This window comes from Ovis aries, chromosome 3, assembly GCF_016772045.2.
Source record: "Ovis aries strain OAR_USU_Benz2616 breed Rambouillet chromosome 3, ARS-UI_Ramb_v3.0, whole genome shotgun sequence".
Lineage (NCBI taxonomy): Eukaryota > Metazoa > Chordata > Mammalia > Artiodactyla > Bovidae > Ovis > Ovis aries.
The window spans coordinates 186,874,247-186,902,057 of NC_056056.1; the positions used below are offsets into that span (position 1 = coordinate 186,874,247).

A 27,811-nucleotide genomic window follows, 5' to 3' on the forward strand; every position below is an offset into this window, starting at 1 on the left:
GTACTAGTAAAAAAGCACACAGAGTCTTCATCAAATTATCATTATTCAAACTTGGAGTTTGAATGAAGTTTTGTTGAGAAAATTTGACCTCTATGGCCTCAACACCTTCAATATAGATAAGCCAGATACTTGTTTTGAACAGTGCTCTCAGGAAAAGCGAAACATATGTATTCCCATTCACACAGATTTCTCCTCAGTTACTAAAGGCAAATAAAATATTTTCTCAGATTTAGAACTATATACATAAGAGCCTCCTTTACATATGAACCAATTTCAGATACTCAGTATTTTAAAGCAGATCTATTTCATTCAAAGTTGTTCTGATTGAAATAGCTTTCAGGCAGATAATCTAAGTTGAGAGTAAGTGACCAAACAGAAATTTAAGATAATCTATAATTTCTATTTTTAATTTTAATGCTTTTATCTTAATTTACAAGATAGGAAAAGTTACAATAAGAAAAATTATAAGAAAAATGTGATTTTTCTTTAAAAACAAATTTACACTGCAATATAAATCATGACACCATGATGAAAAATTGTTGGTATCCTAGGAATTTGTGGAAATCATTTGAATAATAAATCAGCAAGCCTAGCATATGATATATAATAACTAAGACTTTAATGTTATATTCTTTGAAAGTCTAAATGCACACAGAATTTCATGAAGTCAGAAATAACATCTAATACTCTTTATAAGACACACATGATAAAATGTTTAACCAGGCAAATAATTAGACAAAAAATGGTAAGTACAATTCTCACTTGAGACTGAAAATATTCAATTTAGGCTTTGAAATGAGGGTAAACATAGCAAAAATGGAACAAGTAAAAATTACCAGAATTAAACTATAGAAGAAATTTTTAAGAGTCGTCGATAATATTGAAAGTGATTTCTTCTTAAAATGAACAGTTAAGATAATAAATCAGACTAATGGAAATCAGTAAGTAATTAACTATAAGTAGGCCACGTTTCTCTGATGCTTCTCTTGTGGCACAGTGGTAAGGAATCCACCTGCCAATACAGGAGATGCAGGTTCAATCCCTGAGTTGGGAAGATTCCCAGGAGAAGGAAATGACAGTCCTCTCTAGTACTCTTGCCTGAGAAACTCCATGAACAGGGGAGCCTGGTGGGCTACAGTCCATGGGGTCACAAAGAATTGGACAAGATTTAGCGACTAAACTACAAAGAGGCCACATTTCTCCAAGGGTCCAACAAGAACTAGTAAAAGATGATACAGTAGCTAAAAATGACAATGCAAGGATTAGAAAATTCATTTCTGAACTCCATTTCTTAATTCTGAAGTACACTATAATAAAACACTATTTTTGAGTTCGTTTGAGCCAAAATAAACTCAGGATAATCATTTGAAAGAAGCACCCTACATAAAATACACCTTAAGTAAAATTATAGCTCTATTGGAGAAAATACAAAGTAACTAACATATGTGTGTGTGTGTGTGTGTGTGTGTGTGTGTGTGTATACACACACATATAAAATAATAGCTAACATTTTTGAGCACTTTAAAGTTTCAGACACTGTTAAAAGTGTTTTACATGTAACTGTACCATAATAAACACAAGAAACTGCTAAACTGAATGACAGTCTTCCTCATTTTTCAGAGTGAGTTATGTGAGACACAGAGAGGCTAAGAAATTTTCAGGTTTTGAAGGAAGAGCTTCAGCAATAATTACATCTATATACTCATTTTCAGCAGCAATAATCATTTAAAAGCTAAAAGCAGTGCCAGTATTACCTAGTTACTAAAGCTACAAGATATAAGTATTATAACTGATAAGACCTCACTTCCATTTGGCTTTAAAAGGATTTCAGTAATCAGCTTTTGATTTTTTTTCAGAATAATATTACAAAGATTCTGTGAATAAATATCCACTGCTATTAGGAAAGATGATTGAAAAAGATATTTAATGGTATGGGAGAAGGTCAATTTTCATTCCAATCTCAAAGAAAGGTAAGGCCAAACAATGTTCAAACTACAAGACAATTGCACTTATCTCACATGCTAGCAAAGAAATGCTCAAAATTCTCCAAGCCAGTCTTCAACAGTATGTGAACTGTGAACTTCTAGATGTTCAAGCTGGATTTAGAAAAGGCAGAGGAACCAGCGATCAAATTGCCAACATCCAGTGGATCATAGAAAAAGCAAGACAATTCCAGAAAAACATCTACACCTGCTTTATTAATTACTCTTCCCAAAGCCTTTGACTCTATAGAAAATAATAAACTGTGGAAAATTCTTCAAGAGATGGGAATACTAGACTACCTTAGCTGCCTCCTGAGAAATCTGTATGCAGGTCAAGAAGCAACAGTTAGAACTGGACATGGAACAACGAACCGGTTCCAAATTGGGAAAGTAGTACGTCAAGGCTGTATATTGTACCCTGCTTATTTAACTTCTATAGAGAAAACATCATGCGAAATGGTGGGGTAGATGAAGCACAAGCTAGAATCAAGATTGCTAGGAGAAATATCAATAACCTCAGATATGCAGATGACACAGCCCTTATTGTAGAAGGTGAAGAGGAACTGAAGAGCCTCTTGATGAAGGGGAAAGAGGAGAGTGAAAACGTTGGATAAAACTCAACATTCAAAAAACTAAGATCAAGAGAACACTACACATAGAAATCACCCAATGGTCATCACTGAAATCAAAATATATTATAATCTGAATATATTCTTTGCAGCCAAAGGTGGAGAAGCCCTATACAGTCAACAAAAACAAGACCAGGAGCTGACTCTGGCTCAGATCATGAATTCCTTATTGCCAAATTCAGACTAAAATTGAAGAAAGTAGGAAAAACCACTAGACCGTTCAGGTATGACCTAAATCGAATTCCTTATGATTATACAGTGGAAGTGAGAAATAGATTTAAGGGACTAGATCTGATAGACAGAGTGCCTGATGAACTATGGACGGAGGTTTGGGACACTGTACAGGAGACAGAGATCAAGACCATCCCCAAGAAAAAGAAATGCAAAAAAGTAAAACGGCTGTCAGAGGAGGCCTTACAAATAGCTATGAAAAGAAGGGATGCAAAAACAAAGGAGAAAAGGAAAGATATATCCATTTGAATGCAGAGTTCCAAAGAACAGCAAGGAGAGATAAGAAAGCCTTCCTCAGTGATCAAAGCAAAGAAAGAGAGGATAACAACAGAACAGGAAAGACTAGAGATATCCTCAAGAAAATTAAAGGTAAAAAAGGAATATTTCATGCAAAGATGGGCTCAATAAAGGACAGAAACAGTATGGACCTAACAGAAAAAGAAGATATTAAGAACAGCTGGCAAGAATACACAGAACTATACAAAAAAGGTCTTCATGACCCAGATAACCTCAATGGTGTGATCACTCACCTAGAGCCAGACATTCTGGAAAATGAAGTCCAGTGGCCCTTAGGAAACATCACTATGAACAGAGCTAGCCGAGGTGATAGAATTCCAGTTGAGCTATTTCAAATCCTAAAAGATGATGCTGTTAAAGTGCTGCACTCAATAGGCCAGGAAATTTGGAAAACTCAACAGTGGTCACAGGACTGGAAAGTCAGTTTTCATTCCAATCCCAATGAAGGTCAATGCTAAAGACTGTTCAAACTATGGTACAATTGCACTCATCTCACACATTAGCAGAGTAATACTCAAAATCCTCCAAGCCAGGCTTCAACAGGTAAACCTCCAGATGTTGATGCTGGATTTATAAAAGGCAGAGGAACCAGAGATCAAATTGCCACCATCCGTTGGATAATAGAAAAAGGAAGAGAGTGCCAGAAAAACATCTACTTATGCTTTACTGATTACGCCAAAGACTTTGACTGTGTAGATAGATCACAACAAACTGTGGAAAATTGTCCAAGAGAGGGGAATACTAGACCACCTTACCTGCCTCCTGAGAAATCCATATGCAGGTCAAGAAGCAACATGTCCAGTGACCTGGACATGGAACAACAGACTGGTCCCAAAATGGGAAAGCAGTATGTTAAGGCTGTATATTGTCACTGCGCTTATTTAAATTCTATGCAGAGTACATCATGTGAAATGCTGGGCTGGATGAAGTACAAGCTGCAATCAAGACTGCGAGGAGAAATATCAATAACCTCAGATACATAGATGACACTACCCTTATGGCAGAAAGTGAAGAGGAACTAAAGAACCTCTTGATAACAGTGAAAGATGAGAGTGAAAAAGCTACCTTAAAACTCAACATTCAAAAAAACAGATCATGACATTCAGTCCCATCACTCCATTGCAAATAAATGGAGAAATAAGGGAAACAGTGAGACTTTATTTTCTTGGGCTCCAAAATCACAGCATATGGTGACTGAAGCCATGGAATTAAAAGACACTAGCTCCTTGGAAGAAAAGATATGAGAAACCTAGACAGCAGAGACCTTACATTGCCAACAAAGGTCCATCTATTCAATGCTATGGTTTCTCCAGTAGTTATGTATGGATGTGAGAGTTGGACTATAAAGAAAGCTGAGCACCGAAGAATTGACGCTTGAACTGTGGTGTTGGAGAAGACTCTTGAAAGTTGCTTGGACTGCAGGGAGATCAAACCAGTCAATTGTAAAGGAAGTCAGTCCTGAATATTTATTGGAAGGACTGATGCCAATACTTTGGCCACCTGATGTGAAGAAATGACTCATTGAAAAGACCCTGATGCTGGGAAATATTGAAGGCAGAGAAGAGGACGACAGAGGATAAGATGGTTGAAAGGCATCAGTGACTCGATGGACATGAGTTTGAGCAAACTCCTGGAGTTGGTGATGGACAGGGAAGCCTGGCGTGCTGCAGTCCATGGGGTCACAAAGAGTAGGACTCAACTGTGCGACTGAACTGAATTGAAAATTGCCATTTTAGTGATTTGTTTGGGTGTGTGTAACAGGGGTAGAGGAAATGACCATGTTAAATTCACCTATTAAAAAGAGGTCGCAAGAATACACAGAAGATCTGTACAAAAAAGACCTTCACGACCCAGATAATCATGATGGTGTGATCACTCATCTAGAGCCAGACATCCTGGAATGTGAAGTCAAGTGGGCCTTGGGAAGCATCACTATGAACAAAGCTAGTGGAGGTGATGGAATTCCAGTTCAGCTATTTCAAACTCGAAAAGATGATGCTGTGAAAGTGCTGCACTCAACATGTCAGCAAATTTGGAAAATTCATCTGGAAAAGGTCAGTTTCCATTCCAATCCCAAAGAAAGGCAATGCCAAATAATGCTCAAACTACCCCACAATTGTACTCATCTCACATGCTCGTAAAGTAATGCTCAAAATTCTCGAAACCAGGCTTCAACAATACGTGAACTGTGAATTTCCAGATGTTCAAGCTGGTTTGAGAAAAGGCAGAGGAACCAGAGATCAAATTGCCAACATCTGCTGGATTATCGAAAAGGCAAGAGAGTTCCAGAAAAACATCTATTTATTTTATTTATTTTAAAAAAATATTTATTTACTTATTTATTTATTCATTTATTTGGCTGCATTAGGTCTTAGCTGCAAGGATCTTTGCTGCATCATGCGGGATCTTTCACTGTGGCACACAGACTCTCTAGTCATGGCATGTGGCTTCCAGAGCACATGGGCTTCAGTACTTGCAGGACACAGACATAGTTGCCTCAGAACCTGTGGGATCTTAGTTCCCCCAACCAGGGATACAACCTATACCCCCCACATTGCAAAGCAGATTCTTAACCACTGTACCACCAGGGAAGTCCCTCAATTTTTGAAACTGGTTTCCAGGGGTCAAACTCATTGCTTGGGTTCTTTTTTTAATTTTTTTTTTCAGGTTTTTATTGGCTTACATTACCTTTATTTTTTTTTAATTTTAGTTTTTTATTTTTTAAATTTTAAAATCTTTAATTCTTACATGCATTCCCAAACATGAACCCCCCTCCCACCTCCCTCCCCAGAACATCTTTCTGGGTCATCCCCATGCACCAGCCCCAAGCATGCTGCATCCTGCGTCAGACATAGACTGGCGATTCAATTCACATGATAGTATACATGTTAGAATGTCATTCTCCCAAATCATCCCACCCTCTCACTCTCCCTCTGAGTCCAAAAGTCCGTTATACACATCTGTGTCTCTTTCCCTGAGGTTAATTACTTTACAATATTGTATTGGCTTTGCCATACTTCAACATGAATCCACCACAGGTATACACGTGTTCCCCATCCTGAACCTCCCTCCCTAGTCCCTCCCCGTACCATCCCTCTGGGTCATCTCAGTGCACCAGCTTCAAGCATCCAGTATCATTCATCGAACCTGGACTGGCGATGGCTAACAAACACATGAAAAGATGCTCAACATCACTCATTATCAGAGAAATGCAAATCAAACCACAATGAGGTACCATTTCACTCCAGTCAGAATGGCTGTAATCCAAAAGTCTACAAGCAATAAATGCTGGAGAGGGTGTGGAGAAAAGGGAACCCTCTTATACTATTGGTGGGAATGCAAACTAGTACAGCCACTATGGAGAACAGTGTGAAGATTCCTTAAAAAAAAAACGGAAATAGAACTGCCTTATGACCCAGCAATCCCACTGCTGGGCATACACACTGAGGAAACCAGAATTGAAAGAGACACGTATACCCCAATGTTCATCGCAGCACTGTTTACAATAGCCAGGACATGCAAGCAACCTAGATGTCCATCAGCAGATGAATGGATATTTCTGTTTTATTGACTATGCCAAAACCTTTGACTGTGTGGATCACAACAAACTGGGGAAAATTCTGAAAGAGATGGGAATACCAGACCACCTGACCTGCCTCTTGAGAAACCTGTATGTAGGTCAGGAAACAACAGTTAGAACTGGACATGGAACAACAGACTGGTTCCAAATAGGAAAGGAGTATGTCAAGGCTGTATATTGTCACCCTACTTATTTACTTATATGCAGAGTACATCATGAGAAACGCTGGGCTGGAAGAAGCACAAGCTGGAATCAAGATTGCTGGGAGAAATATCAATAACCTCAGATATGGAGGTGACACCACCCTTATGGCAGATATGCACCACCCTTATGGCAGAAAGCAAAGAGGAACTAAAGAGCCTCTTGATGAAAGTGATGGAGGAGAGTAAAAAAGTTGGCTTGTAGCTCAACATTCAAGAAACTAAGATCATGACATCGGGTCCCATGACTTCATAGCATATAGATGGGGAAATAGTGGAAACAGTGGCAGACTTTATTTTGGGGGGCTTGAAAATCACTGCAGATGGTGACTACTGCCATGAAATTAAAAGATGCTTACTTCTTGGAAGGAAAGTGATGACCAACCTAGATAGCATATTAAAAATCAGAGACATTGCTTTGCTGACAAAGTTGAAGCTATGTTTTTTCCAGTAGTCATGTATGGATGTGAGAGTCGGGCCATAAAGCTGAGCAACGAAGAATTGATGCTTTTGAACTGTGGTGTTGGAGAAGACTCTTGAGAGTACCTTGGACTGCAAAGGGATCCAACCAGTCAATCTTAAAGGAAATAAGTCCTGACTATTCTTTGGAAGGACTGATGCGGAAGCTGAAGCTCCAATACTTTGGCCACCTGATGGGAAGAACTGACTTACTGGAAAAGACCCTGATGCTGGCACAGACTGAAGGCAGGAGAAGAGGATGACAGAGGATGAGATAGTTAGATGGCATCACTGACTCAATGCACATGAGTTTGAGCAAGCTCCAGGAATTGGTGTTGGACAGGGAAGCCTGGTGTACTACAGTCCATGGGGTTGCATAGAATTGGACTGAGCCATTGAACTGAACTGATAGTCATTTTAGCAATATCACTGTGGCCTTTACTTGAATTTTCCTAATAACCAAGCATTTGAACATCTTTAAAAATGCTACTTCTACTTCTGATAGTATATTTTAACTACTACTTTTCAACTATTACTATTCATAATACTATCTGTATAAGAAGGAAAATGATTGGAGCTCTTTTTTCAACTTTTGTAGGAGAGTGTAGTAAGAAGGTGCACTGGATTTGAGGTTTGTTCACTGACAGGTTCTTCAAATGTAGGAATATCTTTCCTCTCTGGGCCAGAGATTATTTTCATTATTTAATCACATTAAGGTAGAAATTATAAAGTATTGAGAGATAATTTGGCCAAAAAGGTTTCAGACTCTCTTTATTAAATCTAAAATAAAATGTAAAGCATATCTGGAGATTGCCTGTATTACTTCTGTTGCCTGCCTCAATAGAGAATCCCCTACTTGTCTAAATTAAAGTTTAGCACCATGGAAGTAGGTAACATGGATTTTGATGATATAAAGGATAATCAGTACAGTCTTTGTACCTTACTAGCAGACCATTCCAAGGTGAGGATGTTCTGAACACCTTTTGTTACATACCTCAGAGCCAGAATTGAATCAATGAAAACATTTAATCATATGACTCTTTAAATATTTACAATTTTGAAACAAAGCAGTCCTTTCTACAGAATTTGCAAGACATCGCCTTACAAAACTTTGAAAGGCATTATGAAAATGAGTTGAAATCTAAACCACTAAATCTCATTTAGAAACACTGGAAAGCTTATTATACTCTGATTATCTAAAATATCCTATTGATTGCTTCTTAAAACTATACTGAAATTTTAGTAATTTTTAAAGCAATTTAAAGAAATAAAGACAAACTACAGAGTCCCATTAATCTTACAGAGTAGGTGCTTAGTGTAACAATACCAAGAACAGCCCTTTGAAATTCAGCCTAAAACAAAAGGCATTCAGAAGTGGGTTCTTCTTTTCTGCTATTATGGAAGAAATTTTTTCAAGAGAAAAATTTTTGATATAGACTCAAATATAAATATAGAGGTTATATGGTTTTCACATGATTTTTGCAAAAAAAGAAAAGAAAAAAAAATCCTCTTTCCTGTAATGTGACTCATAGGAGATACTGTAAACAGATTTAATCACAATCATATGTAGATAGTTTTTGAACATCAAATTTTTGACTAAGGAATCCGAGAAGCTCATGTTCAGGTATACAGTTATCAATTTATCACAAGTCCACAAACTTCACATTATCTTATATGTATAGTATATATTCTGCACATTCTAATAAGCATAAGCATTGAAAAAAGATCAAGAGGTCTGGTGAAAGTGAAAGTCGCTCAGTCGTGTCTGACACTTTGTGACGCCTTGGACTATACAGTCCATGGAATTCTCCAGGTAAGAATGCTGGAATGGGTAGCCTTTCCCTTATCCAGGGGATCTTTCCAACCAAAGGATCAAACCCAGGTATCCCGCATTGTAGGAGGATTCTTTACCAGCTGAGCCACAAGGGAAGCCTGAAGGGTGGTCTTAAATCACATGTTCATATTAACATGATTTGATGGATACTAAATAAATTCAATAAATGTCTTAATATAATGTTGAGTTACAGCTGCTTCATCTCTTCATGGGCTAATACATTAAATATAAACATAAATAAGATGAAATATGAGATCTACTTAAAACAGTTTTTACCACAAACTCAATAATATCAAAAACCTTCTTAAAGAAATAAAATAAGATTAAAGATGTGTATGTGTTAAGTTCCTCAGTGTCGTGTCTGATTCTTTGCAACTCAATGGACTATAGATTATCAGGTTCCTCTGTCCATGGAACTTTTCAGGCAAGAGTACTGAAGTGGGTAGCCATTCCCTTCTCTAGGGTATCTTCCCAACAAAGGGACTGAACCAAAGTCTCCTGCATTGCAGGCAGGTTCTTTACCATCTGACCCACCAGGGAAGCCCAAGACTAAAGATAGATTATGCTAAATTTATTTCACCAAATAGACATAATTTCTAATATGCGTAAAGAATGGAAGCAATCAGGTTATTCCTCCAATTTAAACAGGTGTTTGATCTGAGGGAGTAATACGAACGGATGAAGCAAAAACTGAGGAAGAAGGCAAGGATGATGCCTCTCACATCTGCTTTTCATCACTGAACTAGATGTCTTAGCTAATGAAACACAATAAAAATCGGAGATAAAAAGGGAGAAGAAATTAGGCTGTTTTTCTTCACAGATAGCATGATCATCTTTGTAGAAAATCTGGAAGAATTAACTAAAAAATTCCTGGAACTGACAAGCAATTATAATAACATTGTAGTATATACGATTAATACACAAAAGCCAATCCTTTCCTATACAGCAAACAACCTTGAAATCAAAGTCACAATCATTTCAGTTCAGTTGCTCAGTTGTGTTCCATTCTTTGCGACTCCATGGACTGCAGCATGCCAGGCTTCCCTGTCCATCATCAATTTCTACAGCTTGCTCAAACTCATGTCTATCAAGTCAGTGATGCCATCCAGCCATCTCATCCTCTGTCATCCCCTTCTCCTGCTGCCTCCAATCTTTCCCAACAATAGTCTTTTCCAGTGAGTCAGTCCTTCACATCAGGTGGCCAAAACATTGGAGTTTCAGCTTCAGTATCACTCCTTCCAATGAATATTCAGGACTGATTTCCTTTAGGATTGACTGATTGGATTTCCTTGCTGTCCAAGGGACTCTCAAGAGTCTTCTCTAACACCACAATTCAAAAGCATCAATTCTTCGCTGCTCAGCTTTATTTATGGTCCAAGTCTCACATCCATACATGACTACTGGAAAACCAACAGGGCCACTCAAAACGGACAGGTCATGGTAGAGAGTTCTGATAAAACGTGGTTCACCAGAGAAGGAAATGGCAAACCACTTCAGTATTCTTGCCTTGAGAACTCCATGAACAGTATGAAAAGGCAAAGTCACAATACATTTTACATTATCACCTACAAAATGAAAATGTTAGGTATAAATCCACCATAATCTGTATAAGAGCTATATAAGACTACAAATTCTGATGAAAGATATCAAAGAACAATTAATCAAAATATATTTTCCATGTTCATGAAAGGGAGATGGAATGCTATCAATATGTCAGTTCTTTCCAAATTGATGTATAAACATAATGTAATCTCAGTCAACATCCCAGCAAGGTATTTTGTGGATATGGACAAACAGATTTTAAAGATATGGAGAGAAAGAAAGGAAAAAAAAAAAACAAAAACCAGAATGACCAACACAGTATTAAACAAGAACAAAGTTGGAGGGCTCATACTCTCTGACTTCAAGGTGTACTATAAAGCCACTGTAATCAAGATAGTGTGGTAATGGCAAAAAACAGACAAAGAGATAAATGGAACATAACAGTTCAGAAATAGACCCCTATGAATACAGTCAACTGATCTTTGACATAGATGCAAAATCAATACAGTGTTACAGTCTTTACAACAAATGTTGCTAGAACAACTGGACATCCACATGAAAAATATGAATCTAGATACAGTTCTCACTCTCTTCACAAAAATTAACTCAAAGTGGATCATAGACCTAAATTTAAAACACAGAATTTTTAAAACTCCTAGATGACTTAGGAAAAAACCTAGATGGCCTTGGATAAGGCAATGATTTTTTGGATATAACATCATAAGGACAATCCATGAAAGAACTAATGTATAAGTTGACTTTCCATATAAAAATTCTACTAAAAATACATGTATATATTGACTATAAATGAACATGAGAGAATTTTGGAAGGGTAATGGAAATGTTTTATTTTATTCTTGTTTTAAGTGCTAGTTGTAAAAATGTTCATGTCTGTCAAAATGCAAAGAATGGTACATCTAAAAGGGTACATATTTTGTTTATGTGAATTATTTTCAATAAATTTGAAGAAAAAAGTATATATACATTTTAAATTAATTTTTAACTCATACTAGTTTTGTCCCCTTGAGATAGCTTGACTTTCCTATTCCAGTCAAAAACAAACCTTTTCCCCATTAAAATGTTACCTCTTTTAAATTCTTTCTTGAAGACCCAGAAAGAATTTCCTACTCTTTTATCTACAATCTTAGAGTATTTTGTTTACATAATGAATGCATTATTTTATTGTAATTTATTTTACAGCTGTGTCTCATAAGGCTATTACTTTCTTGAAGGCAAAGAATGTTCTTATACTTTTAAAAAACCTTTCTAGTACAGTGCCTGATATATTAAAAACTTTCCATTCAAGTTGACAACATCATTATAGATACTAGTGTTCAAGGGAATATCTAACAGTTATTATAATGCCTGCCTAAAGATAAACTAATGGGAAAAAATGTACTGGATTAATATATGACTCTGATAACAACAAGCAACTAAGTTTTTCCTATGATGAAAGGAAAAAAAAATAGTGGTCACCTAAAAATTGTACACAAATATTATTGGCAAACTAATTAAATAGCTCTAAGTGCAACCTGACCAATGCTTTAACAAGGTTACAGTCTGAACCACACCAATCATCTGGTTTGCAAGATTTCCTGCTGGACATCAACACCAACCACTCGTTAGACCCCAAACCACCTTGGGAAATAGCTGTGGCTAAGATTTACACAGACCAGTAATGGACTAAATTACTAGTTCAGATGAAAAACAGGTCAGAAGCATATATAACATGACAGAAATTGGAAAGCCAATAAAAAGAATTATATATCAGACTCCCAGCCCCACTCCTCAAAATTTACCTGAAAGTTTAAAGACTCTGAAGTTGGAAGACATAAAAAAGGTCTGGCAATTTTCTCACACAAACTTTATAATTATTATGAAATGCAGATTTGATGATAACACCTTGGGAAATATTATCACATATTTAGTATCTTCTAGATGGGAAATGAAATAATCACATCAAATATCTTTGACATATTTTTTAAAAGATTATACATAGGGAAAGAATATAGAAAATAAAAAGACAGTGCCTCTCTCTCTTCCATATTAAAGAAAAACAAATTCTCCAGACAATGGGGAAATTTTTTAAGCAGAATATTTTATTTTTACAGCTTTATAAAATATATATTTTAAAATAAAGCATACTCCATTTTCCCCCCAAATAACTATGTATCTATGAAGTATATGAGGATATACAGTAAACACTGTGAATTATAATGAATCAGCATATTATAAAAAACACACCATTAACTCCTAACATCAATTAAAGACAGAATGATTGACAAAAATCAAGAGAATATTCAGAAGGGTTCAGCCCTGGTCTTGATTAGTTTATAGTAAGGACTGGTGGTTTTCAAATTCTGCCCAACAGAGCACTAGACATCCCCATCTCTATTTCAACTAGAGTCAACTATGCCTTTATTGGTCTTTTTTGTAGGAATAAGCTTCAGTAGAAGCTTAAATCTAAGAAAAGGTATAATGGATAAGACACTTGCTAAAATAGATAATGAAATTGTATATTCACACATTTGGTTTCAGCTTTGACATGTAAAGAGCCTGGAAGATCAACGTGATTCTTGAACAAGAAAAAAGCTGAAACAAACTAAAGATCACATGCTTAGATCTATCAGAGAACCAGAATAAAGCAAACCCTCCCATCCCCACCATCACGATCAATTTACAACTAGGCAAATCCAGAGTCACAACCAAGATCATCTTACCAAGAGCAGAAGCTACTGGATATATAAAGTGGTAGTACTCTTGCCTGGAAAACCCCATGGACAGAGGATCCTGGTGGGCTGCAGTCCATGGGGTTATGAAGAGTCGGACAAGGCTGAGTGACTTCCCTTTCACTTTTCACTTTCATGCCTTGGAGAAGGAAATGGCAACCCACTCCAGTGTTCTTGCCTGGAGAATCCCAGGGACGGGGTAGCCTGGTGGGCTGCCGTCTATGGAATCGCACAGAGTTGGACACGACTGAAGCGACTTAGCAACAACTGCAGCAGCAGCAGCAGCCGGCACTTATATGGTAAATTTGAGGAACTGCTTGAGGCTGAGCGAGGATGAGTATGAGAGTGACAACTCTGCCAGGTGATGGTTTAGGGGGTTCCACACAGTTTAATGGGTTCTCCCTCCAGAAACTGCATCAGAATCTCAGTATGAAAAGCCAAGAAGTTTCCCCTCATGTTCTGTTGAAGGGAGTAGGAAAAGTAACCACTGTGAATCATTCAGTATGAAAAGCCAAGAAATTTCCCCTCATGTTCTGTTGAAGGGAATAGAAAAAGTAACCACTGTGAATCATTCCGTGAGCATGAAGTGAAATGAAAGTTGCTGAGTTGTGTTTGACTCTTTGCGACCCCATGGACTGTGCTGCCAGTCTCCTCTGTCCATGGAATTCTCCAGGCAAGGATACTGGAGTGGGTAGCCCTTCTCTTCATTCTCCATAACAAAAGTCTATGCTTTAGGTGAAAAGACCTTATGAAACCTTAAACCTGGGCAAAGGGCCTTACCGAGATTCCAGCTCCCTCAACCCTTCTTGACTCACATAAAAGAGGGGGAAAAGCCAACAAACACTTGTGAAGGTCACAGGCTCACTGAAAGATGAAAATTTAATCAATTACAGAATACTTCCCCTCTCCAATGCCTTATATCACCAAACCAACAAGTGAGTGAGTGATAGTCACCCAGTTGTGTCTGAAAGTCACCCAGTTGTGTCTGACTCTTTGCAAAACCATGGACTGTAGCCCAGCCACGCTCCTCTGTTCATGGAATTCTCCAGGCAACAATACTGGAGTGGGTTGCGGCCATTTCTTTCTCCAAAACCAACAAGGTTCTAGAAAATCATAGTGGATAACAGTTGAAAGAGCAGTAAGACACAAACTCTTCTTAAGGAGGAGTTCTTAGAGAAGCGAAACACAAGAGGAGAGACAAACAAACAAACAAAAACTCTGAGGAATCTGAACCCTCTAGCAAAAAATTTACAGCAACAGAAAACATTAAACACAGCTACTCATTCCTAGACAAATTAAGAAAACCTCCCTTTAAATGTGTTAGCTGCTCAGTTGTGTTCTACTCTTTGCAACCCAATGTACTGTATTCCATCAGGCTCCTTGATCCAAGGAATTCTCCAGGCAAGTATACTGGAGTGGGTCGCCAATCCCTTCTCCAGGGGATCTTCCTGACCCAGGGATCAAATCAAGGACTCCCGCATTGCAGGCAGATTCTTTACCATCTGAGACACTGATGAAGCCCCTTAAGAGTCTACCTCAATTCTGATTACATGATACAACATGTTCATCATTTTTTTTTAATTGAAGTATAACTGACATGTAAAACTATATTAATTTCAGGTATTCAATATATTGGTTTGATACCTGTATATACTCAGAAATTTTCACTATAATAAATCTAACATCAGTCACCATACATAGATAAAAAAAATCATCTTTTAACAAAAAAATTAAGGCAGACTGAAAGGCTAAAAAGTCAGGAACAAAAAAAAGCATCAGAACCAGTTTCAGATATGTCAGAGGTTTATGAATTATCAGACTGGAAATCTAAAATAAAAATGATTAAATATGTTGAGGAAGCTAATGGAAAAAGAAAACAACATGCAGGAACAGGTGAATAAAGCACAGATGGAAACTCCAAGGAAGAAACAAAGGGAAATAGTAGAAGTAAAAACAGAAAGAAAGAATGCCTTTGATGGGTTCGTCAGCAGAGTCAACCTAACCAAAGAAAGAAGATAGGCCAATGGAAACTTCCTAGACTTAAGTACAAAGAGGGAGGAAAAAAAAGGAAAACAGAAACACAGAGCAGAACAGTTGAGAATGACGAGACAATTTTAAATGACATAACATATGTGTAACTGCAATACCAAAAGGAGAAGAATAAAGCAGAATATTTGAAGAAATAATAGCCAAAATTTTTCTAAAATTAATGGCAAATACCAAACCATGGATCCAGGAAGCATAGAGGACACCAAGCAAGATAAGTACCAAAAAAATTCCACAAAACTCCTACACCTATGTGTATTATATTCAGATGGCAAGGGAAAAAAAAAGAGAGAGAGAGAGAGAAATCATGGAAGAAGCCAGGATAGGAAGAGAGGAAAGGGGGAAATACTTTACTTACAAGAGGAAAAGGCTAAGAATGACAGTAGATTTCAGAAACCATGCAGCTACTAGAGAGGAGTTAAATATTTAAAATGTTGAAACAAAAATCATCAGAAGGAAAGAGCAGAGACTTGCCATACCACACCCTGGGAAATACCACACTGTGTAGTAATAAAATATCATAATATTTACATAAAAAAAAAAACAGATTAATGCAACAGAATAAAAAGCTCAGAGACAGACCATGTATCCCTGGGAACTTAATCCCAGGTGGCACTAGTGGTAAAGAATTTGCCTGCCAATACAGGAGAAACAAGACACGCAAGTTCAATCCCTGAGGTTGGGAAGACTTCCTGGAGTAGGAAATGGCAACCAACTCTGGTATTCTTGTCTGGAAAATTCCACAGACAGAGGAGCCTGGCAGGTTACGGTCCATGGGGTCACAAAAGAGTCAGAGGCGACTGAGCACTGCTAGGATAGTGGTAGCAGGACCTAAAGGAGTACCACAAAAAAACAATGTATAAAGGGTAACAGGTTTTGTCAGTGGTTCTCAAACTTCTGCATGTATCAGAATCATGTGAAGACTTTGTTATGAGCTTGATCAGCCCAAGAGCAGAGTTTTGGATTCAGCAGTCTGCAGTAGCACTAGGGAACTTGCATTTCCAACCGTTTCCAAGTGATACTGACAGTGAAGCTGCTGATTGAAGAACTACAGTTTGAGATCCTTGATCACAGTGATCCTGAGAGCTCAGGTGAGCTGAAGAGAGCAAACTCTCAAGTGTCAGACTTGCTGATTAAGCAACCAACAATGAGCCAAAATGACAGTAATAAAGAAGCCTTTAATCACTTACCGGTATAGTACAAGCAAGTGGCTAAAACCCACTGCCTCCCCCTACCCCACCCTGCACCATGGAACAGCACAGAAGGTGAAGGCCAAGTGAATCAGAGTAGAAGTGGGAGTCATCTCACTGCTGCAGGTGCTCCCAACAAGTCTCTGGGTGTTGTACGAACCCTCAGGTGGAAAGGAGGGAAAAACCAGGCAGGGAAGGAGAGGAAAAGTTATGAAGACTGAATCAGAGTAGGGAAGTGTCTAAGTTTCTCTCTCCTCCCAAAGAGGAGGTCTTGGCAGAATCACCTGGGAAGACTTTTGCCCAGGGCACATATAAAGAGCCCTAGGAATGAAGGCACCTGAGGCAGAAATGAATAGTGAAAGTGTTAGCTGGTCAGTCATGTCTGGCTCTTTGCTACCCCCATGGACTGGAGCCCACCAGGCTCCTCTGTCCATGGAATTCTACAGGCAAGAATACTGGAGTGGGTAGCCATTCCCTTTCTGACCCAGGAATCGAACCTGGGGCTCTTACACTGTAGGTGTATTATTTTACTATCTGAGTCACCAGGGAAACCCGAAGCAACTATGTAAAGAGCAAGACCAGCAGTGGGACCTGAGGACTTGAATGCCAAGGCTGCAAGGCCCTGGCTTTGTAGTAAGTCTACTAAGGGGAATTGTTTTCTCTCTGAGGCCTGCCAGGTAAAGCCTTTGTAATAGCCTAGAGTCAGACTAAAAAACATGCAGTTAAAAAACAGTCAGTTAAAAAACATGCAGGTTTTTAACCAGGAATCAGACTCCTCAAGTATATGCTACTAGGAAAAGTGGCTCATTTTAGGGAGAAGCCTAAAAATGAATACTGAATCTTTATCTAAGATGATAAACAAAGCAAGACTATAGGGATACAATACCAAAATATGAAAGGTAAAATAATAAAGTTAATAAGAAAAACATGAACCAATATGCCTTTGGCTGTAAGGACAATAAAGAAATTCTTAAAGAACGTTAATACAAACCACAAGGCAAAAAGCAGTAATTGGATTACATCAAAATAAGGGATTTGCTTCTAGCAATAAATACTAAGAACAAAGTTAGTATTCCAATTACAGATGAAAGAAATCTATTTTATCTAAAAGCCTTTAGGGATTAATATTTCAATTTACAAAGAACTCCTGCAAACTGACAAGAAAAATATATCAACTTCAATTTTACAAAAGGTTAATGAATAAGCAACTTACTGAAAAGTTATCTCCAAAGTAAAAAACTTACAAGAAATTTAAGTTAAGAATGAGGTATCTATAGTTTATTACAAAAAGTAAAATTCTGGGAATTCCCTGGACTCAGTGCTTCCACTACTATGGTCACAGGTTCAAGCCCTGGTCAAGAGACTAAGACCCTGAAAGCCACACAGCATGGATGGATTTATATTAAAACACAGGATTTACATGCACACATAACATCAGTTTCAGATTTTAAAAGCAAAATGTTCAGTGGACCTTAGAAGCCTAGGAAACAGAATGCATTCTATACATAATAACATTTTTGTAAAACAACAAAAAAAATATGCACATCAAATAACACAGAGTTTGCAAGAGCACATTCAAATAAGGACATATATTAAAATGGAGGGAAGGCACTAGGAGTAAGGAAGAAGGATAAAAGTAGGGAAGTAGGGAGGATAAAAATTGTATAATTGTATAAATGTACACATAAATGCACTTACACATGCACAGACACACACATAGGGAAGGGCCTTGTAAGATACAACAGGATAATAAGCCAAGAACTGAGAAGTATGATTAACTTTCTTCACCTAAGTTTAATGAAAATATTACAATTATACCGATAAAGCAGAAAATAGTATTACTGACAACTAGCCCAAGAGGGAGAACTATGAATGGAAACAAAACCATATTTTTCAAAACATACTTACGTCACAAAATAAACTGTGCCAGACCTAACCATGATGCACATAACAGACTATCTAAGCTCAAATCTTTTTGACATTTCACTCATACTCATCCTTCCCAAGAGCACAGAAAAGCTAACCTAAAAGTAACCCTAGAAAGACTAATGTATTCCAAAGATCACAGATTGTTGCAGCGACTTTTAAAATACATTTGATGTTAGCCAACGGCCAAGAGGTGATGAGCAAGTTTTTTCTTTTAAAAAATAATTTATATATTTTAATTGGAGGCCAATTACTTTACAATATTGTGATGGTTTTTGCCATACATCAACAGGAATGTGCCATGGGTGTACATGTGTTCCACGATCCTGAATGACCCCCTCCCAAAACCCTCCCCAGCCCGTCCCTCTGCGTTGTCCCAGAGCAGCAGCTTTGGGTGTCCTGCTCTATGCATCGAATTTGCACTGTTCATCTACTTTACATACAGCAATATACATGTTTCAATGCTATTTTCTCATATTGTCCCACCCTTGCCTTCTCCCACAGAGTCCAAAAGTCTGTTATTTACATCTGTGTCTCTTTTGCTGTCTTGCATATAGGGTTGTCATTACCATCTTTCTAAATTTCACACATACGCATTAATATACGGTACTGGTGTTTCTCTCTCACTTAATTCACTCTGTATAATAGGCTCCAGTTTCACCCACCTCATTAGAACTGACTCAGATATGTTCTTTTGAATAGCTGAGAAATATTCCATCCTGTATATGTACCACAACTTTCTTATCCATTCATCTGCCGATGGACATCTAGGTTGCTTCCACATCCTAGCTACTGTAAAGAGTGTTTCAGTGAAATTTGGGGAACATGTGTCTCTTTCAATTCTGATTTCCTCGGTGTGTATGCCCAGCAATGGGATTCCTGGGTCATATGGCAGTTCTATTTCCTGTGGGTTTTTTTTTTTTCTTTTTTTAATTGGAGGCTAATTACTGTACAATATTGTAGTGATTTTTGCCATACACTGGCATGAATCAACCATGGGTGTACATGTGTCCCCCAACCTGAACTCCCCTCCTACCTCCCTCCCCACCTCATTTCCAGTTTTTTAAGGAATCTCCATACTGTTCTCCATGGCAGCTGTACTAGTTTGCATTCCCATCAACAGTGCAAGAGGGTTCCCTTTTCTCCACACCCTCTCTAGCATTTATTGTTTGTGGACTTTATGATGGCAACCATTCTGACCAGCATGAGATGGTATGTCACTGTGGTTTTGATTTCCATTTCTCTGATAATGAGTGATGTTGAGCGTCTTTTCACATGTTTGTTAGCCATCTGTATGTCTTCTTTGGAGAAATGTCTGTTTAGTTCTTGGGCCCATTTTTTGACTGGGTAATTTATTTTTCTGGTATTGAGCTGGGATTTCTTTGGAAGGAATGATGCTAAAGCTGAAACTCCAGTACTTGGCCACCTCATGTGAAGAGTTGACTCATTGGAAAAGACTCTGATGCTAGGAGAGATTGGGGGCAGGAGGAGAAGGGGACGACCGAGGATGAGATGGCTGGATGGCATCACTGACTCGATGGACGTGAGTCTGAGTGAACTCCGAGAGATGGTGATGAACAGGGAGGCGTGCTGCGATTCATGGGGTCACAAAGAGTCGGACACGACTGAGCGACTGAACTGAACTGAACTGAGCTGTACGAGTTGCTTGTATATTCTGGAGATTAATTTTTTGTCAGTTGCTTTGTTTGCTATTCCTTTCTACCATTCTAAAGGCTGTCTTTTCACCTTATAGTTTCCTTCATTGTGCAAAAGCTTTTAAGTTTAATTAGGTCCCATTTGTTTTTGCCTTTATTTCCATTACTCTGGGAGGTGATCAGAGAATCTTGCTGTGATTTATGTCAGAGGGTGTTCCTCCTATGTTTTCCTCTAAGAGTTTTATAGTTTCTGGTCTTACGTTTAGATCTTCAATCCACTTTGAGTTTATTTTTGTGTATGGTGTTAGAAAGTGGTCTAGTTTCATTCTTTTACAGGTAGTTGACCAGTTTTCCCAGCAACACTTGTTAAAGAGATTGTCTTTTCTCCATTGCATATTTTTGCCTCCTTTGTCAAAGATAAGGTGTCCATAGGGGTGTGGATTTATCTCTGGGCTTTATATTGTATTCCACTGATCTATATTTCTGTCGTTGTGCCAGTACCACACTGTCTTGACTGGAGCTCTGTAGTATAGTCTGAAGTCAGGCTGGTTGATTCCTCTAGTTCCATTATACTTTCTCAAGATTGCTTTGGCTATTCAAGGTTTTTTGTATTTCCATGCAAATTGTGAGATTATTTGTTCTATTTCTGTGAAAAATACCATTGGTAGCTTCATAGGGATTGCACTGAATCTATACACTGCTTTGGGTAGTATACTCATTTGCACTATCTTGATTCTTCCAATCCACGAACATGGTATATTTCTTCATCTATTAGTGTCATCATTGATTTCTTTCATCAGTGTTTTATAGTTTTCTATACATAGGTCTTTTGTTTCTTTGGGTAAACTTATTCCAAAGTATTTTATACTTTTCATTGCAATGCTGAATGTGATTGTTTCCTTAATTTCTCTTTCTGTTTTCTCATTGTTAGTGTATGGGAATGCAAGGGATTTTTGTGTATTAATTTTATATCCTGTAATTTTACTATATTCATTGATTCAGTTCAGTTCAGTTCAGTTCAGTCGCTCAGTCATGTCTCTTTGGGACCCCATGAATTGCAGGACACCAGGACTCCCTGTCCATCACCAACTCCCAGAGTTCACTGAGACTCATGTCCATTGAGTCAGTGATGCCATCCAGCCATCTCACCCTCTGTTATCCCCTTCTCCTCCTGCCCCCAATCTCTCCTAGCATCAGTCTTTTCCAATGAGTCAACTCTTCCATGAGGTGGCCAAAGTACTGGAGTTTCAGCTTTAGCATCAGTCTTTCCAAAGAAATCCCAGGGTTAATCTCCTTCAGAATGGACTGATTGGATATCCTTGCAGTCTAAGGGACTCTCAAGAGTCTTCTCCAACACCACAGTTCAAAAGCATCAATTCTTCGGTGCTCAGCTTTCTTCACAGTCCAACTCTCACATCCATCCATGACCACTGGAAAAACCACAGCCTTGACTAGACGGACCTTTGTTGGCAAAGCAGTCTCCGCTCTTCAATATGCTATCTAGGTTGGTCATAACTTTCCTTCCAAGGAGTAAGCATCTTTTAATTTCATGGCTGCAGTCACCATCTGCAGTGATTTTGGAGCCCCCCAAAATAAAGTCTAACACTGTTTCCACTGTTTCCCCATCTATTTCCCATGAAGTGATGGGACCAGATGCCATGATCTTAATTTTCTGAATGTTGAGCTTTAAGCCAACTTTTTCACTCTCCTCTTTCACCTTCATCAAGAGGCTTTTAGTTCCTCTTCACTTTCTGCCATAAGGGTGGTGTCATCTGCATCTGAGGTTATTGATATTTCTCCTAGAAATCTTGATTCCAGCTTGTGCTTCTTCCAGTCCAGCGTTTCTCATGATGTACTCTGCATAGAAGTTAAATAAGCAGGGTGACAACATACAGCCTTGACGTACTCCTTTTCCTATTTGAAACCAGTTCATTGATTCATTGATTAGCTCTACTAATTTTCTGGTAGTGTCTTTAGGGCTTTCTATGTAGAGGATCATGTCATCTGCAAACAGTGAGAGTTTTATTTCTTTTCCAATCTGATTCCTCTCATTTCTTTTCCTTCTCTGATTGCTGTGGCTAGGACTTCCAAAACTATGTTGAAAATAGTGGTGACAGTGGGCACCCTTGTCTTTTTCCTGATTTTAGAGGAAATGCTTTCAATTACTTGCCATTGAGGATAACGTTTGCTATGAGTTTGTCATACATGGCTTTTATAATGTTGATGTATGTTCCTTCTATGCCTGCTTTCTGGAGAGTTTTTATCATAAATGGTTGCTGAATTTTTTTCAAGGCTTTCTCTGCATCTATTGAGATAATCATATGGTTTTCAACTTTCAATTTGTTAATATGGTATATCACATTGATTAATTTGTGAAAATTGAAGAATCCTTATAATCCCTGGGATAAAGCACTTGGGAGTGATTTATGATCTTTTTAATATGTTGTTGGATTCTGTTTGCTAGAATTTTGTTGAGAATTTTTGCAACTATGTTCATCAGTGATACTGACCTGCAGTTTTCTTTTTTTGTGGCATCTTCATCTGGTTTTGGTATTAGGGTGATGGTGGCCTCACAGAATGAGTTTGGGAGTTTGCCTTCCTCTGCAATTTTCTGGAAGAGTGTGAGTAGAAAAGGTGTTAGCTCTTCCCTAAATTTTTGGTAGAATTCACCTGTGAAGCCATCTGGTCCTGGGCTTTTGCTCCTTGGAAGACTTTTGATTACAGCTTCGATTCCCATGTTTGTGATGGGTCTGTTAAGATTTTCTATTTCTTCCTGGTTCAGTTTTGGAAGGTTGTACTTTTCTAGGAATTTTTCCATTTTTTCAAGTTGTCCATTTTATTGGCATATAATCAACTTAGGATCTTTTGTATTTTTTGTTGTCTGTTGTGATTTCTCCATTTTCATTTCTAATTTTACTGATTTGATTCTTCTCCCTTTTTTCCTTGATGAGTTGGCTAATGGTTTCTCTATTTTATTTATCTTCTCAAAGAACTAGCTTTTAGTCTTGTTGATTTTTTTGCTGTATTCTCCTTCATTTACTTTTCATTTATTTCTGTTCTGATTTTTATAATTTCTTTCCTTCTAACTTTGGGATTCTTCTTTTTCTAGTTGCTTTAGATGTAAGGTTAGGCTGTTTATTTGATGTTTCTCTTGTTTCTTGAGGCAGGCTTGTTTTGCTACAAATCTCCCTCTTGGCACTGCTTTCACTGAATCCCATAGGTTTTGGGTTGTGTTTGTGGTTGTGTTTTCGTTTTCATTTGTTTCTATGTAATGACCAATTTTTAAATACATTCTGACAAATCTTTGAAGACCATCCAATGACCAATTATAATCCTCACATTCTATCATTATTTGCCCCTAATCCCAAGACATACATGGTCCCCTTTCATGCCTTGTTGCAGTAAGCTTTAAACCACATTCAGACTGAAGGTGAGTTCTCAGCAGCCTTTGGTTCATGGCTTTTAGTAGGAAGGCACAATAGGGTAAACAGAACTGATTAATCTCAAACAGCTGGTAGCTGTTGGCTGGTAGCTGCTGCACTATAGAGCCTTCCATTTATTCCAGGTCCTTCTATTCTGAGCAGAGCCTGTAGGATCACTATTTTGGGCATAACGGGAAAAACTTCATGTAAGTTCTGTGCCAGCTTGTCAACTTATTTGTTCCACTCATTTTAACATAAATGAAACATACCAAATTTAGTTAATAGAGTAAAATGTTTAGAGCATGTACATATTTAGTGTAAGTGTACATGCTTTTTTGGACACGCTACTTACAGTAAATCTGACAGTTGTATAATCTCAACTTCAATCCTCATTTTACCTATTTATTTATTCTGTCATTGCTGCTCATACTACCAAAGTGTTAAAAGCTTTACAGTGGTTAGAACATGATAAGGATACATGGAAAACTCTTAAGTATCTATGAAAGATATTTTTGAGATACTCTACTGGGTCACAAGTTCTTGCTGCCTTCTTCTACCCATGAAACAGAGAACACAAAGCTTGATCCACTAAAGGCCAGGTGTGCAGCTGGGAGTTTTGATAGATTGCTTAGCTTACACCCATTCCTTTGTATCTTAATTTCCAAGGACAAGGTGTAACTCGTGCTAGTTTTTGAAAAGGGTAGGGGGGCCCTGGAATTTTCTTACTTATACAAATTTTTACACATTTGTATGTGACATGAAGTAGTATTTTTTTTTTTAATGCTGGAGCAGCGGGGCTATATTCAAAATTGAAATTCAGAAGGAATAATGTCTTTTACTTTAAACTCCAGCATTAGTAGATGATTAGGAACAACTTCAGCCACACAACATGTATTTAACATTTGTGTGCATGCTTGGTCAGTAAGTCTTGTCCAACTCTGTGATGCCACAGACTGTAGCGCACCAGGCTCCTCTGCCCATGGGATTTCCCAGGTAAGAATACTAGAATGGGTTGCCATTTCCTTCTCTAGGGGATCTTCCAACCCAGGGATCAAACCCACATCTCCTGTGTTAGCAGATGGATTCTTACCACTGAGCCACCTGGGAAGCCTTTTATTTAACACTAAGTTTTAAAGGCTAGTTTTAAAAATGAATGTCATTTTAGTCTGATGTAATTGAAATTAACTGTCAAAAAAACAATGGGAAGAAGAAAGTCCCACTCTTTTTCAACTTATATCACATAATTCCCTTTAGTACTGAGTATCATACTTTTAAAAGGTTGTATTCAAATAAAATATTTAATGGCCAGTAGATACAGGATTGAAGGGACATAAAAACATACAGTATGAAGAACAACTGAAGGTACTTGAAATCAAGTTTCCTATTTGGAAGACTTATATGAAGAAAGAATAGACTTATTCTGGATCCTTACAGAAATAGGGTCAATGTATTAAAACTAGAAAGAAACAGTTTAACTCATGAAAATACAAAGGTATTAGGTTCCATCTAACTATATTGGGTTGATATGAAATCAGCTATATTAGACCATTTTTACCTATAAAAATAATTATTTCATATACTTCAACCCAATATAAAGGGATAGTGAGTGAACAGTGTTCCCTTCATGGGCTTCCCAGGTGGCTCAGTGGTAAACAATCTGCCTGTTAATGCAGGAGATGCAGGTTTGATCCCTGTGTTGGGAAGATCCACTAGAGTAGAAAATGGCAACCCACTGTAGTATTCTTGCCTGGAAAAACCCATGAACAGAGAGTAGCCTGGCAGGGCTACAGTCCCTGGGGTTGTAAAAGAGACAGAACTCAGAGACTAAACAACAAGTGTTCCTTCAGGTAGCAAATTTCTTTTTACTTGAGTAACCTCCTCATAATATGGACGATCATTTAATGAGTAATTTACAGAGGGTTTTCAAGCACAGGATGACTAGTTAAAGTATTTCCCTTAAGTTAATTTCTGATCCATGCATCCCTGGGATAAAGCCCACTTGGTCATGGTGTATGATCTTTTTAATGTGTTGTTGGATTCTGATTGCTAGAATTTTGTTGAGGATTTTTGCATCTATGTTCATCAGAGATATTGGCCTGTAGTTTTCTTTTTTTGTGACATCTTTGTCAGGTTTTGGTATTAGGGTGATGGTGGCCTCATAGAATGAGTTTGGAAGTTTACCTTCCTCTGCAATTTTCTGGAAGAGTTTGAGTAGGATAGGTGTTAGCTCTTCTCGAAATTTTTGGTAGAATTCAGCTGTGAAGCCATCTGGACCTGGGCTTTTGTTTGCTGGAAGATTTCTGATTACAGTATCAATTTCCGTGCTTGTGATGGGTCTGTTAAGATTTTCGATTTCTTCCTGGTTCAGTTTTGGAAAATTGTACTTTCTAAGAATTTGTCCATTTCTTCCACGTTGTCCATTTTATTGGCATACAACTGCTGATAGTAGTCTCTTATGATCCTTTGTATTTCTGTGTTGTCTGTTGTGATCTCTCCATTTTCATTTCTAATCAATCAATGTAATTCACCACATTAACAAATTGAAAAATAAAAACCATATGATTATCTCAATAGATGCAGAGAAGGCCTTTGACAAAATTCAACATCCATTTATGATAAAAACTCTCCAGAAAGCAGGAATAGAAGGAACATACCTCAACATAATAAAAGCTATATATGACAAACCCACAGCAAACATTATCCTCAATGGTGAAAAATTGAAAGCATTTCCCCTAAAGTCAGGAACAAGACAAGGGTGTCCACTTTCACCGCTACTATTCAACATAGTTCTGGAAGTTTTGGCCACAGCAATCAGAGCAGAAAAAGAAATAAAAGGAATCCACATTGGAAAAGAAGAAGTAAAACTCTCACTGTTTGCAGATGACATGATCCTCTACATGGAAAACCCTAAAGACTCCACCAGAAAATTACTAGAGCTCATCAATGAATATAGTAAAGTTGCAGGATATAAAATCAACACACAGAAATCCCTTGCATTCCTATACACTAATAATGAGAAAGTAGAAAAAGAAATTAAGGAAACAATTCCATTCACCATTGCAACGAAAAGAATAAAATACTTAGGAATATATCTACCTAAAGAAACTAAAGACCTATATATAGAAAACTATAAAACACTGATGAAAGAAATCAAAGAGGACACTAATAGATGGAGAAATATACCATGTTCATGGATTGGAAGAATCAATATAGTGAAAATGAGTATACTACCCAAAGCAATTTACAAATTCAATGCAATCCCTATCAAGCTACCAGCCACATTTTTCACAGAACTAGAACAAATAATTTCAAGATTTGTATGGAAATACAAAAACCTCGAATAGCCAAAAGCAATCTTGAGAAAGAAGAATGGAACGGGAGGAATCAACTTGCCTGACTTCAGGCTCTACTACAAAGCCACAGTCATCAAGACAGTATGGTACTGGCACAAAGACAGACATATAGATCAATGGAACAAATTAGAAAGCCCAGAGATAAATCCACACACATATGGACACCTTATCTTTGACAAAGGAGGCAAGAATATACAATGGAGTAAAGACAATCTCTTTAACAAGTGGTGCTGGGAAAACTGGTCAACCACTTGTAAAAGAATGAAACTAGATCACTTTCTAACACCGCACACAAAAATAAACTCAAAATGGATTAAAGATCTAAATGTAAGATCAGAAACTATAAAACTCCTAGAGGAGAACATAGGCAAAACACTCTCAGACATAAATCACAGCAGGATCCTCTATGATCCACCTCCCAGAATTCTGGAAATAAAAGCAAAAATAAACAAATGGGATCTAATTAAAATTAAAAGCTTCTGCACAACAAAGGAAAATATAAGCAAGGTGAAAAGACAGCCTTCTGAATGGGAGAAAATAATAGCAAATGAAGCAACTGACAAACAACTAATCTCAAAAATATACAAGCAACTTATGCAGCTCAATCCCAGAAAAATAAACGACCCAATCAAAAAATGGGCCGAAGAACCAAATAGACATTTCTCCATGGCTAACAAACACATGAAAAGATGCTCAACATCACTCATTATTAGAGAAATGCAAATCAAAACCACAA

General features: G+C 37.6%; 1 protein-coding gene across 7 annotated transcripts in view; it reads right to left on the minus strand.

Annotated features, from left to right (window-relative positions):
* CCDC91 (coiled-coil domain containing 91) overlaps positions 1 to 27,811 on the minus strand; it is a 409,792-nt gene that overhangs the window by 110,144 nt on the left and 271,837 nt on the right. The gene's annotated exons all lie outside the window — the stretch shown is intronic.